General features: G+C 39.6%; 1 protein-coding gene and 1 pseudogene across 2 annotated transcripts in view; both read left to right on the top strand.

The window, feature by feature from the left end:
* Positions 1-7582, top strand: part of LOC133555848 (retinol dehydrogenase 8-like) — a 42274-nt pseudogene extending 34692 nt beyond the window's left edge.
* The window catches only part of nudt1 (nudix (nucleoside diphosphate linked moiety X)-type motif 1), a 134627-nt gene that overhangs the window by 87527 nt on the left and 30407 nt on the right, over positions 1-16693 (top strand). The gene's annotated exons all lie outside the window — the stretch shown is intronic.

Raw genomic sequence — 16693 nt, 5'->3', positions numbered from 1 at the left:
TACAAAACATTTGTTTTTGGAGGGAGAATTGCAAACTGACTGTTGATTTTTTCTGAAGTATGTCAGTTTATGAAATGTAGGTCTAAGTGAGACCTACATAGAGGTTTTCGTTTCACTACGACATTCCTACTGGAAGTTACAGGCAGTTTTGTCTGTGTTTTCTTCCTAGGAGCAGTTTTGTCTGTTTTATTCCTAAGGGGCGCTAGAGCGCAATTTTGAGTTTTGGGGTTAGTTTTTTGATTACATCGCAATTTTCGCCAGTCCTGATGTGTGTGTCCAGTTTGGTGAGTTTTGAAGCATGTTAAGGGGGTCAAATTACAGCTCAAAAAGGCAAAGGTGAGTGTTTTTATAAAACTTTTATTTTGAAGGGGGAATTGCAAACTTCCTGTTGATTTTTGCTGAAGGATGTCACTTTATGAAATTTAGGTCTAAGTGAGACCTACATAGAGGTTTTTGTTTCATGTCGCTACGACATTCCTACTGGAAGTTACAGGCAGTTTTGTCTGTGATTTCTTCCTAGAGGGCGCTAGAGCGCAATTTTTAGTTTTGGGGTTAGGTTTTTATTATCAAATCGCAATATTCACCAGTTTTGATGAGTGTGTCAAATTTGGTGAGTTTTGAAGCATGTTAAGCTGCAGAATAATAATAAAGAAAGAATAAAACGCTAGAAATTCAATACATTTGGTCCCTAAAAATGTTTTTGTTTTTGTTTTGTTTTTTAAACTTGGGACTTCCCGCGAGACGGATTTTGGACCTGGTCTGGGGCCCGTGGTTTCAGCCAGCGTCCTCACCACGGTCTCTCTTGCAGGTTGTCCATGATCGAGCCCGGGCCGGTCCACACGGAGTTCGAGACCAAGATGATGGAGGACGTGGCCAAAATGGAGTACCCGGGCGCCGACGCCGACACGGTCCGTTATTTCAAAGACGTCTACCTGCCGTCAAGTATAGATATTTTCGAAGCCATGGGTCAAACGCCGGAGGACATCGCCAAAGTAAAGTCGGCGGGCGCCTCTTTTTGATCAAACCGGACCTGGGGACGTATTTATCAAGCTACTTAGAACTACTCCTAAGAAGTCTGCTAAGAGTTGACTTATGAAAGCTGCACTTAAAGCCGACTGAAGTGAGATGTTCTTATTTAAACGGGGATAGCAGGTCCATATTGCCATATTATTGCTGAAAAGATTTAGTAGAGAACATCGACGATAAAGTTTGCAACTTTTGGTCGCTAATAAAAAAGCCTTGCCTGTACCGGAAGTAGCAGACGATGTGCGCGTGACGTCACGGGTTGTGGAGCTCCTCACTTCTGAAGATTGTTTACAATCATGGCCACCAGCAGCCAGAGCGATTCGGACCGAGAAAGCGACAATTTCCCCATTAATTTGAGCGAGGATGAAAGATTTGTGGATGAGGAAAGTGAGAGTGAAGGACTAGAAAGAAAAAAAAAAGACTATACAGTGGGAGCGATTCAGATGTTATTAGACACATTTACTAGGATAATTCTAGAAAATCCCTTATCTGCTTATGGTGTTACTAGTGTTTTAGTGAGATTATATGGTCGTACCTGTACAGCCTGAAGGTCGGCCACGCACCTTTTTTCAGCACCAGTCGACGGGTGGTGGCGATGCCCATCTCTGCCCTTCGCAAGTGACCCTCTTCGAAACACACGATCTTTCGAAGTGATCGCTGCATAATACACTGTACTTTGTGTGTGTGGTTCAATCCAACCGTGTTCGCTTGACCGCTCTGTTCCATAGTAAAGCTTCACCGTCATCTTTCGGGAATGTAAACAATGAAACACCGGCTGTTTGTGTTGCTAAAGGCGGCCGCAATACACCGCTTCCCACCTACAGCTTTCTTCTTTGACGTCTCCATTATTCATTGAACAAGTTGCAAAAGATTCAGCAACACAGATGTCCAGAATACTGCGGAATTATGCGATGAAAACAGACAACTTATAGCTGGGAACGGTGCTGGAACAAAATGTCCTCTACAATCCATGACATCGCGTCATCATACCGCAAGGTTTTTAGCATGATACTTCCGCGCGAAATTCAAAATTGCAATTTAATAAACTAAAGCAGGCCGTATTGGCATGTGTTGCAAATGTTATTATTTCATCATTGATATATAAACTGGCGACTTGTTCAGTGTGTACCCCGCCTTCCGCCCGATTGTAGCTGAGATAGGCACAAGCGCCCCCCGCGTACTCTAAGGGAATAAGCGGCAGAAAATGGATTTAGTAGAGAACATCGACGATAAAGTTTGCAACTTTGGTCGCTAATAAAAAAGCCTTGCCTGTACCGGAAGTAGCAGACGATGTGCGCGTGACGTCACGGGTTGTGGAGCTCCTCACATTCACACATTGTTTACAATCATGGCCACCAGCAGCCAGAGCGATTCGGATCGAGAAAGCGACGATTTCCCCATTAATTTGAGCGAGGATGAAAGATTCTCTATAGCCCGCAGATTCTAAAAAGTTCGGGCTCCAGTACTCTGGAATGCCCTCCCGGTAACAGTTCGAGATGCTACCTCAGTAGAAGCATTTAAGTCTCACCTTAAAACTCATCTGTATACTCTAGCCTTTAAATAGACCTCCTTTTTAGACCAGTTGATCTGCCGCTTCTTTTCTTCTCCTATGTCCCCCCCTCCCTTGTGGAGGGGGTCCGGTCCGATGACCATGGATGAAGTACTGGCTGTCCAGAGTCGAGACCCAGGATGGACTGCTCGCCTGCATCGGTTGGGGACATCTTTACGCTGCTGATCCGCCTCCGCTTGAGATGGTTTCCTGTGGACGGGACTCTTGCTGCTGTCTTGGATCCGCTTGAACTGAACTCTCGCGGCTGTGTTGGAGCCACTATGGATTGGACTTTCACAGTATCATGTTAGACCCGCTCGACATCCATTGCTTTCGGTCCCCTAGAGGGGAGGGGGGGGGGGGGGGGGGGGGGGGTTGCCCACATCTGAGGTCCTCTCCAAGGTTTCTCATAGTCAGCATTGTCACTGGCGTCCACTGGATGTGAATTCTCCCTGCCCACTGGGTGTGAGTTTTCCTTGCCCTTTTGTGGGTTCTTCCGAGGATGTTGTAGTCGTAATGATTTGTGCAGTCCTTTGAGACATTTGTGATTTGGGGCTATATAAATAAACATTGATTGATTGATTGATTCGCGGATGAGGAAAGTTAGAGTGAATGACTAGAGAGAAAAAAAAAGAAGAGGGCGGTGGGAGCGATTCAGATATTATTAGACACATTTACTAGGATAATTCTGGAAAATCCCTTATCTGCTTATTGTGCTACTAGTGTTTTAGTGAGATTATATGGTACCTGAAAGTCAGAGGGGTGTGGTGACCGCCAGTGTCTCTGAGGGAAACCACGTTTCGCGACGAGGCGAAGCGAAGGCAGCTGTTAGGGCCGGCCTGAGCTTTCGGGGGCAGCCGGCCGGAGGAGGCAAGAAAGTCTGCAGCTGCCTCTTCGACAGGTGCACGAGGAACGACGCAAGCTCTCCGCTCATGTCTACGGTGAAGTGAAGCGAATTATATTTATATAGCGCTTTTCTCTAGTGACTCAAAGCGCTTTACATAGTGAAACCCAATATCTAAGTTACATTTAAAGCAGTGTGGGTGGCACTGGGAGCAGGTGGTAAAGTGTCTTGCCCAAGGACACAACGGCAGGGGACCGGGATGGCGGAAGCGGGAATCGAACCTGCAACCCTCAAGTTGCTGGCACGGCCACTCTACCAACCGAGCTATACCCGCCCCACGGTAAGAGCCGACTTATTACCACCATTTTCTCACCGAAACCTGCCGGTTGACATGTGGTCGGGAACCATGTTCGCTTGACCGCTCTGTTCCATAGTAAAGCTTCACCTTCGGGAACGTAAACAAGGAAACTGCTTTCCTCCTCTCCAAGGTTTCTCATAGTCATCATTGTCACCGACGTCCCACTGGGTGTGAGTTTTTCCTTGCCCTTATGTGGGCCTACCGAGGATGTCGTAGTGGTTTGTGCAGCCCTTTGAGACACTAGTGATTTAGGGCTATATAAGTACATTGCTTTCCTCCTCTCCAAGGTTTCTCATAGTCATCATTGTCACCGACGTCCCACTGGGTGTGAGTTTTCCTTGCCCTTATGTGGGCCTACCGAGGATGTCGTAGTGGTTTGTGCAGCCCTTTGAGACACCAGTGATTTAGGGCTATATAAGTACATTGCTTTCCTCCTCTCCAAGGTTCTCATAGTCATCATTGTCACCCACGTCCCACTGGGTGTGAGTTTTCCTTGACCTTATGTGGGCCTACCGAGGATGTCGTAGTGGTTTGTGTTGTGGTTTGTGCAGCCCTTTGAGACACTAGTGATTTAGGGCTATATAAGTACATTGCTTTCCTCCTCTCCAAGGTTTCTCATAGTCATCATTGTCACCGACGTCCCACTGGGTGTGAGTTTTCCTTGCCCTTATGTGGGCCTACCGAGGATGTCGTAGTGGTTTGTGCAGCCCTTTGAGACACTAGTGATTTAGGGCTATTTAAGTACATTGCTTTGCTCCTCTCCAAGGTTTCTCATAGTCATCAATGTCACCGACGTCCCACTGGGTGTGAGTTTTCCTTGCCCTTATGTGGGCCTACCGAGGATGTCGTAGTGGTTTGTGCAGCCCTTTGAGACACAAGTGATTTAGGGCTATGTAAGTACATTGCTTTCCTCCTCTCCAAGGTTTCTCATAGTCATCATTGTCACCGATGTCCCACTGGGTGTGAGTTTTCCTTGCCCTTATGTGGGCCTACCGAGAATGTCGTAGTGGTTTGTGTTGTGGTTTGTGCAGCCCTTTGAGACACCAGTGATTAGGGCTATATAAGTACATTGCTTTCCTCCTCTCCAAGGTTTCTCATAGTCATCATTGTCACCGACGTCCACTGGGTGTGAGTTTTTCCTTGCCCTTATGTGGGGCCTACCGAGGATGTCGTAGTGGTTTGTGCAGCCCTTTGAGACACCAGTGATTTAGGGCTATATAAGTACATTGCTTTCCTCCTCTCCAAGGTTTCTCATAGTCATCATTGTCACCGACGTCCCACTGGGTGTGAGTTTTTCCTTGCCCTTATGTGGGCCTACCGAGGATGTCGTAGTGGTTTGTGCAGCCCTTTGAGACACTAGTGATTTAGGGCTATATAAGTACATTGCTTTCCTCCTCTCCAAGGTTTCTCATAGTCATCATTGTCACCCACGTCCCACTGGGTGTGACTTTTCCTTGCCCTTATGTGGGCCTACCGAGGACGTCGTAGTGGTTTGTGTTGTGGTTTGTGCAGCCCTTTGAGACACAAGTGATTTAGGGCTATTTAAGTACATTGCTTTCCTCCTCTCCAAGGTTTCTCATAGTCATCATTGTCCACCCACGTCCCACTGGGTGTGACTTTTCCTTGCCCTTATGTGGGCCTACCGAGGACGTCGTAGTGGTTTGTGTTGTGGTTTGTGCAGCCCTTTGAGACACAAGTGATTTAGGGCTATTTAAGTACATTGCTTTCCTCCTCTCCAAGGTTTCTCATAGTCATCATTGTCACCGACGTCCCACTGGGTGTGAGTTTTCCTTGCCCTTATGTGGGCCTACCGAGGATGTCGTAGTGGTTTGTGCAGCCCTTTGAGACACTAGTGATTTAGGGCTATTTAAGTACATTGCTTTGCTCCTCTCCAAGGTTTCTCATAGTCATCAATGTCACCGACGTCCCACCGGGTGTGAGTTTTCCTTGCCCTTATGTGGGCCTACCGAGGATGTCGTAGTGGTTTGTGCAGCCCTTTGAGACACAAGTGATTTAGGGCTATGTAAGTACATTGCTTTCCTCCTCTCCAAGGTTTCTCATAGTCATCATTGTCACCCACGTCCCACTGGGTGTGAGTTTTCCTTGCCCTTATGTGGGCCTACCGAGAATGTCGTAGTGGTTTGTGTTGTGGTTTGTGCAGCCCTTTGAGACACCAGTGATTTAGGGCTATATAAGTACATTGCTTTCCTCCTCTCCAAGGTTTCTCATAGTCATCATTGTCACCGACGTCCCACTGGGTGTGAGTTTTTCCTTGCCCTTATGTGGGCCTACCGAGGATGTCGTAGTGGTTCGTGTTGTGGTTTGTGCAGCCCTTTGAGACACAAGTGATTTAGGGCTTTTTAAGTACATTGCTTTGCTCCTCTCCAAGGTTCTCACAGTCATCATTGTCACCAACGTCCCACTGGGTGTGAGTTTTCCTTGCCCTTATGTCGGGCCTACCGAGGATGTCGTAGTGGTTTGTGTTGTGGTTTGTGCAGCCCTTTGAGACACTAGTGATTTAGGGCTATATAAGTACATTGCTTTCCTCCTCTCCAAGGTTTCTCATAGTCATCATTGTCACCGACGTCCCACTGGGTGTGAGTTTTCCTTGCCCTTATGTGGGCCTACCGAGGATGTCGTAGTGGTTTGTGTTGTGGTTTGTGCAGCCCTTTGAGACACTAGTGATTTAGGGCTATATAAGTAAACATTGATTGATTGATCGATTGATGAAACATGTTTGTGTTACCAAAGGCAGCCGCAATACACCGCTTTTCACCTACGTCTTTCTCTTTGACGTCTCCATTATTCATTGAACAAATTGCAAAAGAGTCAGCAACACAGATGTCCAGAATATTGTGGAATTATGCGATTAAAGCAGACTTATAGCTGGGATCGGGCTGGAACAAAACGTCCGCTACAATCCGAGACGTCACGTGCACGCAAAATACTTTGCGCAAAATTTAATGTTGCAATTTAGTAAACTAAAGCGGCCGTATTGGCATGTGTTGCAATGTTAATATTTCATCATTGATATATAAACTATCAGACTGCGTGGTCGCTAGTAGTGACTTTCAGTAGGCCTTTAAAAAAAGTTGATAAATAGCCTTTTATTCTCAAGTTTGAGAGTACGACCAAATTTCGCAAATTCTCAGGACTTAAGTGTAAGACGCTTGATAAAAACGTCCCCCCCCTGGCCTCTCGCCCCTCCAGTGCACTAAAAAGGTCATCGAGTCCAGCAGCCCTCGCTTCCGGAACCTGACCAACAGCATGTACACGCCCATCGTGGCCCTGAAGTACGCCGACGAGACGGGCGGCTGTCCGTCAACACCTTCTACAACCTGCTCTTCAACCTGGGGCCGCTCATGCACATCACCATGAGCATCCTCAAGTGCCTGACCTGCAGCTGCCTGCGCCGACGCACCATCTAGCCCCCGGGGGGGGGGGGCCCCGATCAGCACGCCCACGCAGCCCCGGTACCTTCTTCAAGCACCAGTGTACAGTTCATGCACATATTCAGAAATATATTTAATTTTCAACAGTTTGGGATGGACTTTAGGAAACGCACACAACAACAACGACGACGAAGCACAACTCATTAATAACAATAATAATAATAATAATGACATTTTAATTATCTTAACATGTAGAATATGACAAAGAATACATTTTATCGTGCCCTTAATATTATTCATGTTGTCATAACTGCTGTTTTAATTTGTAATCTTTTGGTGTCGCTTTTTAAGGGTACGTCACATATTCTTCCATTTGTCGGACCGATTTTTGAATAAATTCCAATCTGATTTAATCTTTTAAAAGTTTCAATAGAGCAGAAAAAAAGGGGTGCAATGCGCCCTACTCACCTATAGATGGCAGTGTTTCACAGGTTTTTCCTCAAAGAGCAGACTTCACCAACTCCTAAAAAAAAACACACAACAAACACAAGCTTTGTTATTTTTATTTTTTTAAATATAATTCTTAGAATAGAATATATGTATAAATTTAGTAACGTATTATAAAAATAAGTAAAAATATTTAGATAATGACAATAATAAATTAAATATTTTAATAATTAAATTATTAAATAATAATAATTAAATTATGTATCCATGTGTTCACTAAACATCCATGTGTTTAGTGAACACATGGATGTTTTATTTCTGTAATAATAAAAAATATTCTTAAAATAGAGAATATATATAAATTTAGTAACGTATTATAAAAATAAGTAAAAATATTTATATAATGACAATAATAGTAAATTAAATCACAAATATGTTTCGATCAGTATGTGTGTTTACTGAACACGTGGATGTTTTATTTCTGTAATAATAAAAAAATATTCTTAAAATAGAGAATATATATACATTTGGTAAAGTATTATAAAAATAAGTAGAAATATTTAGATAATGATAATAATAAATTAAATATTTTAATAATTAAATTACAAATAAATTACAAATTTGGCCACATCATGGATGTTTTATTTCTGTAATAATAAAACAAACATGTTTTATTTTTTATCAAATGTGCAACAATAAATCCATACAGTACTGTACATAAATACAATCTAATAAATATTTGTATTTATGTACAGTACAGTATGGATGAAAAAATACAATACATAAAAATAAATAAATAAAAATACATAAATCAATCTAATAAATATTACTGCGTTGTGGTGGCGACTTGTCCAGGGTGTACGCCGCCTTCCGCCCGATTGTAGCTGAGATAGGCACCAGCGCCCCCCGCGACCCCAAAGGGAATAAGGGGTAGAAAATGGATGGATGGATATATATTAGACAAATAGAGAATTAAGTTGATAGTTTAAAAAAATGCAATAAACAAGTGAGGTTAATTGTGATGATAATAATAATAATAGTAAAATAAATAACATACTCATAAATAAAGAATATGTTTTTAAATTAATTTAATTTTAAAAATATATTTGTATACAGATAGTGAACACGAGATGTTTTATACTTAAAAAAAAAAAGATATACAACTTTTAGTTGGATAAAATTTGGCCACATCATTGAACGATTAATAAATACAAACTCTGAGAAATATTAGGCAAATAGAAAAGGAAGCAGAGAGTTTAAAAATGCAACAGATGATGTCAACCGGAACAATAATAGGATTAATGGCATATTAATTCATTTTAAAAATGTATAAAAAATGCATTTCATGTTAGTATACCAATAGTAAACACAATATATTTTATTATAATTTATTCCAGCAATTCGTACAACCTTTCATTTGAAAGCTAATTATGTTCTGGTCACTCAAGTACACTGGAAATGACAATAATATGGGGGCAAAAATGATAGTAAAACAAACTTATGGCGGGGGGTGTGGTCTGCGGGCCTGCCACGGAGAGGGTGTGTGTAAGGACCGGCCTCAAAGTCAGCGCCAGGTGAGTAGATTACCAAGCTGAGACTTGTTATATGATCACCTGTCGCCCTTATTAGCAGCAGCCGGGACGAGCGACGTGGTTGGAGTGGCTGGTGAGCGGACGCATGAGGCTGAGAGACATTTTTGCTGGGAAGCAAAAACTTACCGCTATATGAAAATGAAAAACTTGTTACCCGGACGACCGGGCCCAGGGGAGCATCTTTGTGGTCAGAAGAACCCGCAGGAGGGCAACCTCCACAGAAGTGTTCAATTAGTACTCGACAAATCAAACTAAGATAAACAAATGCATTAAAGCAGGGGTCGGCAACACGAAATGTTGAAAGAGCCATATTGGACCACAAATACAAAAAAAAAATAATCGGTCTGGAGCCGCAAAAAATTAAAAGACTCATAAGTGTTATAATGAAGACAACACATGTTTTAAGTGTCTATATTAGCCTACTATCAAAATTACTTTAGGTCTTACATAAGTGTTATAATGAAGACAACACATGATGTGTCTATATTAGCCTACTATCAAAATTACTTTAGGTCTTATTTAAGTGTTATAATGAAGACAACACATGATGAAAGTATCTATATTAGCCTACTATCAAAATTACTTTAGGTCTTATTTAAGTGTTATAATGAAGACAACATATGATGTGTCTATTAGCCTACTATCGAAATTACTTTAGGTCTTATTTAAGTGTTATAATGAAGACAACACATGATGTAAGTGTCTACTAGCCTACTATCAAAATTACTTTAGGTCTTATATAAGTGTTATAATGAAGACAACACATAATGAAAGTGCCGATATTAGCCTACTATGAAAATTACTTTAGGTCTTATAAAAGTGTTATAATGAAGACAACACATGATGAAAGTGTCTGTATTAGCCTACTATCAAAATTACTTTAGGTCTTATTTAAGTGTTATAATGAAGACAACACATGATGTAAGTGTCTATATTAGCTTACTATCAAAATTACTTTAGGTCTTATAAAAGGGTTATAATGAAGACAACACGTGATAAAAGTGTCTATAATAGCCTACTATCAAAATTACTTTAGGTCTTATTTAAGTGTTATAATGAAGACAACACATGATGAAAGTGTCTATATTAGCCTACTATCAAAATTACTTTAGGTCTTATTTAAGTGTTATAATGAAGACAACACATGATGAAAGTGTCTATAATAGCCTACTATCAAAATTACTTTAGGTCTTATTTAAGTGTTATAATGAAGACAACACATGATGAAAGTGTCTATATTAGCCTACTATCAAAATTACTTTAGGTCTTATTTAAGTGTTATAATGAAGACAACACATGATGTAAGTGTCTATTAGCCTACTATCAAAATTACTTTAGGTCTTATTTAAGTGTTATAATGAAGACAACACATGATGTAAGTGTCTATATTAGCTTACTATCAAAATTACTTTAGGTCTTATAAAAGTGTTATAATGAAGACAACACATGATAAAAGTGTCTATAATAGCCTACTATCAAAATTACTTTAGGTCTTATTTAAGTGTTATAATGAAGACAACACATGATGAAAGTGTCTATATTAGCCTACTATCAAAATTACTTTAGGTCTTATTTAAGTGTTATAATGAAGACAACACATGATGTAAGTGTCTATTAGCCTACTATCAAAATTACTTTAGGTCTTATATAAGTGTTATAATGAAGACAACACATAATGAAAGTGCCGATATTAGCCTACTATGAAAATTACTTGAGGTCTTATAAAAGTGTTATAATGAAGACAACACATGATAAAAGTGTCTATAATAGCCTACTATCAAAATTACTTTAGGTCTTATATAAGTGTTATAATGAAGACAACACATGATGAAAGTGTCTGTATTAGCCTACTATCAAAATTACTTTAGGTCTTATTTAAGTGTTATAATGAAGACAACACATGATGTAAGTGTCTATATTAGCTTACTATCAAAATTACTTTAGGTCTTATAAAAGTGTTATAATGAAGACAACACGTGATAAAAGTGTCTATAATAGCCTACTATCAAAATTACTTTAGGTCTTATTTAAGTGTTATAATGAAGACAACACATGATGAAAGTGTCTATATTAGCCTACTATCAAAATTACTTTAGGTCTTATTTAAGTGTTATAATGAAGACAACACATGATGAAAGTGCCGATATTAGCCTACTATCAAAATTACTTTAGGTCTTATAAAAGTGTTATAATGAAGACAACACATGATAAAAGTGTCTATAATAGCCTACTATCAAAATTACTTTAGGTCTTATATAAGTGTTATAATGAAGACAACACATGATGAAAGTGTCTGTATTAGCCTACTATCAAAATTACTTTAGGTCTTATTTAAGTGTTATAATGAAGACAACACATGATGTAAGTGTCTATTAGCCTACTATCAAAATTACTTTAGGTCTTATATAAGTGTTATAATGAAGACAACACATGATGAAAGTGCCGATATTAGCCTACTATCAAAATTACTTTAGGTCTTATAAAAGTGTTATAATGAAGACAACACATGATAAAAGTGTCTATAATAGCCTACTATCAAAATTACTTTAGGTCTTATATAAGTGTTATAATGAAGACAACACATGATGTGTCTATTAGCCTACTATCAAAATTACTTTAGGTCTTATTTAAGTGTTATAATGAAGACAACACATGATGTAAGTGTCTATATTAGCTTACTATCAAAATTACTTTAGGTCTTATAAAAGTGTTATAATGAAGACAACACATGATAAAAGTGTCTATAATAGCCTACTATCAAAATTACTTTAGGTCTTATATAAGTGTTATAATGAAGACAACACATGATGTAAGTGTCTATTAGCCTACTATCAAAATTACTTTAGGTCTTATTTAAGTGTTATAATGAAGACAACACATGATGTAAGTGTCTATTAGCCTACTATCAAAATTACTTTAGGTCTTATACAAGTGTTATAATGAAGACAACACATGATGAAAGTGTCTATATTAGCCTACTATCAAAATTACTCTAGGTCTTATTTAAGTGTTATAATGAAGACAACACATGATGTAAGTAGCTAATTAGCTATAATAGGCTACTATCAAAATGACTGTGTCGCAGGTTGACGCACATCTTTGTTGACAAAAATATTGAACAACTATCAGAAATAAAGCTAATATTACATACAGATAATGTGTCATGAAACATGTAAAAAATAAACTAAATAAAAAGAGGACATAAGTAAAGGAAATTAAATATAGCTACAAACGAGGCATAATGATGCAATATGTACATAAAGCTAGCCTGAATAGCATGTTAGCATCGATTAGCTTGCAGTTATTCCTGATTAGCACTCCATAACAAGTCAATAAAGCTCACTTTAATGCATTCACGCACAGTATAAAACGTTTGTTGGACGAAACGAGACAAAGAAGGAGTGGCACGAAACAGGTCTTTTTGTGGCAGCGTCGGAGAAAGTTGTACATGTGAACAAACTGCTGAGTCACAGTCCACACAACGGTGAGTTCAAGGGCCGCGGAAATTAGTGGGACAAAACGCCGCTGGCTAAAAGCTCTCATCAGTGAAGCGTAAACATATTAAAAAGTGGGATTTCTAACAATTAGGAATGTTTGTGTCGTGTTTGAACCATAGTACAACAAAAAATATATTTCTTAACCCATTTTTTTCCCCCCATTTCCATACATTTTTGAAAAAGCTCCAAGAATCCACCAGGGCGGCGCTAAAGAGCCGCGGGTTGCTGACCCCCCAAATTAAAGTGAAAAAGGAGAGTAACTAAGTATGTTGAGGGTTAGGTAGTAATGAGCTGGTTAAATTCCTTATTGGATTTGTTGCAGCAATATAATCAAATAAAATTTAAATTACAAAACTATTTAATGTGGCGTTTTGCTATCTGCAGTCTGAATAAAAAACACTCAAATGCAACAAGTTCATGTTAGCATGTTAGGCCTCATGCAGGGTGAAGTGTTTACGTTTGCATGTTTGTCCATGTGCCCATTAGCGTGTGTGTGTGTGTGTGTGTGTGTGTGTGTGTGTGTGTGTGTGTGTGTGTGTGTGTGTGTGTGTGTGTTATGGTATTTCAAACCTTCTTGAGACATCAACAAGGAAAAAAAGTACCGTCCATATGAGGACCGGTGAACAAGTTAGGATCGAAATCATGGTCCCAATACAGGAAAACCATTGCATCTAATAGAGAACCAAATACTAGAGTCCGTGAACATTGCTCCAAAGTCAGGATTTTTTGTTGATTTAATGTCTATACAAAAGTAAACATTGACAGGTGCAAAGGCAGCAATATATGACAAAAACAAGACGGCAGCTAAAGAAGGACTTCCCTATTCATCCCCCAAAAACCCGCCAGCTGATTATACGACATTTGGTAGGCATTTTTCAGAAGTCTCAATAAGGTACCAAATACAAGAATGTGTGTGTTCTTGTATTTCTACCCTTCTTGAGACATAAACAAGGAAAAGTACCGTCCATATGAGGACCGGTGAACAAGTTGGGACCGAAATCTTGGTCCCAATACAGGAATTCCATTGCATTTAATAGAGAACCAAATACTAGAGTTTGTGAACATTGCTCCAAAGTCAAGATTTTTTTGTAGATTTAATGTCTATACAAAAGTAAACATTGACAGGTGCAAAGGCAGCAATATATGATAAAACAAGACGGCAGCTAAAGAAGGACTTCCCTATTCATCCCCCAAAAACCCGCCAGCTGATTTTATGACTTTTGGTAGGCATTTTTCAGAAGTCTCAAGAAGGTAACAAATATAAGAATGTGTGTGTTTGTGTGTGTTTTTGTATTTCTAGCCTTCTTGAGACATCAACAAGGAAAAGTACCGTCCATATGAGGACCGGTGAACAAGTTAGGACCGAACTCATGGTCCCAATACAGGAATTCCATAGCATCTAATAGAGAACCAAATACTAGAGTTTGTGAACATTGCTCCAAAGTCAGGATTTTTTTGTTGATTTAATGTGCATACAAAAGTAAACATTGACAGGTGCAAAGGCAGAAATATATGACAAAAACAAGACGGCAGCTAAAGAAGGACTTCCCTATTCATCCCCCGAAAACCCGCCAGCTGATTTTACGACATTTGGTAGGCATTTTTCAGAAGTCTCAATAAGGTAACAAATACAAGAATGTGTGTGTTTGTGTATGTTCTTGTATTTCTAGCCTTCTTAAGATATCAACAAGGAAAAGTACCGTCCATATGAGGACCGGTGAACAAGTTAGGACCGAAATCATGCTCCCAATACAGGAAAACCATTGCATCTAATAGAGAATCAAATACTAGAGTTTGTGAACATTGCTCCAAAGTCAGGATTTTTTTGTTGATTTAATGTCTATACAAAAGTAAACATTGACAAGTGCAAAGGCAGCAATATATGATAAAACCAGACGGCAGCTAAAGAAGGACTTCCCTATTCATCCCCCAAAAACCCGCCAGCTGATTTTACGACATTTGGTCGGCATTTTTCAGAAGTCTCAAGAAGGCAACAAATACAAGAATGTGTGTGTTCTTGTATTTCTACCCTTCTTGAGACATCAACAAATATAAGTACCTTCCATATGAGGACTGGTGAACAAGTTAGGATCGAAATCATGGTCCCAATACAGGAAAACCATTGCATCTGATAGAGAGCTAAATACTAGAGTCCGTGAACATTGCTCCAAAGTCATGTTGATTTCATGTCTATACAAAAGTAAACATTGACAGGTGCAAAGGCAGCAATATATGACGAAAACAAGACGGCAGCTAAAGAAGGACTTCCCTATTCATCCCCCAAAAACACGCCAGCTGATTTTCCGACTTTTGGTAGGCATTTTTCAGAAGTCTCAAGAAGGCAACAAATACAAGAATGTGTGTGTTCTTGTATTTCTAGCCTTCTTGAGACATCAACAAGGAAAAGTACCGTCCATATGAGGACCGGTGAACAAGTTAGGACCGAAATCATGATCCCAATACAGAAAAACCATTGCATTTAATAGAGAGCCAAATACGAGAATCCGTGAACATTGCTCCAAAGTCATGTTGATTTAATGTGCATACAAAAGTAAACATTGACAGGTGCAAAGGCAGCAGTATATGATAAAACAAGACAGCAGCTAAAGAAGGACTTCCCTATTCATCCCCCAAAAACCCGCCAGCTGATTTTGCTACTTTTGGTAGGCATTTTTCAGAAGTCTCAATAAGGTACCAAGTACTAGAATGTGTGTGTTTGTGTGTGTTATTGTATTTCTACCCTTCTTGAGACATCAACAAGGAAAAGTACCGTCCATATGTGGACCGGTGAAGAAGTTAGGATCGAAATCATGATCCCAATGCAGGAAAACCATTGCATCTAATAGAGAACCAAATACTAGAGTCCGTGAACATTGCTCCAAAGTCAGGATTTTTTGTTGATTTAATGTCTATACAAAAGTAAACATTTGTGGGTTCTTCCGAGGATGTTGTAGTCGTAATGATTTGTGCAGTCCTTTGAGACATTTGTGATTTGGGGCTATATAAATAAACATTGATTGATTGACAGGTGCAAAGGCAGCAATATATGACAAAAACAAGACGGCAGCTAAAGAAGGACTTCCCTATTCATCCCCCAAAAACCCGCCAGCTGATTATACGACATTTGGTAGGCATTTTTCAGAAGTCTCAATAAGGTAACAAATACAAGAATGTGTGTGTTCTTGTATTTCTACCCTTCTTGAGACATCAACAAGGAAAAGTACCGTCCATATGAAGACCGGTGAACAAGTTAGGACCGAACTCATGGTCCCAATGCAGGAATTCCATTGCATCTAATAGAGAGCCAAATACCAGAGTCTGTGAACATTGCTCCAAAGTCAGGATTTTTTTGTTGATTTAATGTGCATACAAAAGTAAACATTGACAAGTGCAAAGGCAGCAATATATGACAAAAACAAGACGGCAGCTAAAGAAGGACTTCCCTATTCATCCGCCAAAAACCCGCCAGCTGATTTTATGACTTTTGGTAGGCATTTTTCAGAAGTCTCAATAAGGTAACAAATACAAGAATGTGTGTGTTTGTTCTTGTATTTCTCCCCTTCTTGAGACATCAACAAGGAAAAGTACCGTCCATATGAGGACCGGTGAACAAGTTAGGACCGAACTCATGATCCCAATGCAGGAAAACCATTGCATCTAATAGAGAGCCAAATACCGGAGTCCGTGAACATTGCTCCAAAGTCAGGATTTTTTTGTTGATTTAATGTGCATACAAAAGTAAACATTGACAGGTGCAAAGGCAGCAATATATGATAAAACAAGACAGCAGCTAAAGAAGGACTTCCCTATTCATCCCCCCAAAAAACCCGCCATCTGATTTTATGACATTTGGTCGGCATTTTTCAGAAGTCTCAAGAAGGTAACAAATACAAGAATGTGTGTGTTCTTGTATTTCTACCTTTCTTGAGACATCAACAAGGAAAAGTACCGTCCATATGAGGACCGGTGAACAAGTTAGGATCGAAAT

This window comes from Nerophis ophidion, linkage group LG07, assembly GCF_033978795.1.
Source record: "Nerophis ophidion isolate RoL-2023_Sa linkage group LG07, RoL_Noph_v1.0, whole genome shotgun sequence".
Classification (NCBI taxonomy): Eukaryota; Metazoa; Chordata; class Actinopteri; order Syngnathiformes; family Syngnathidae; genus Nerophis; species Nerophis ophidion.
Note: the sequence above shows the minus strand (reverse complement) of the source record. Positions and strands in the feature narration are given on the sequence as shown.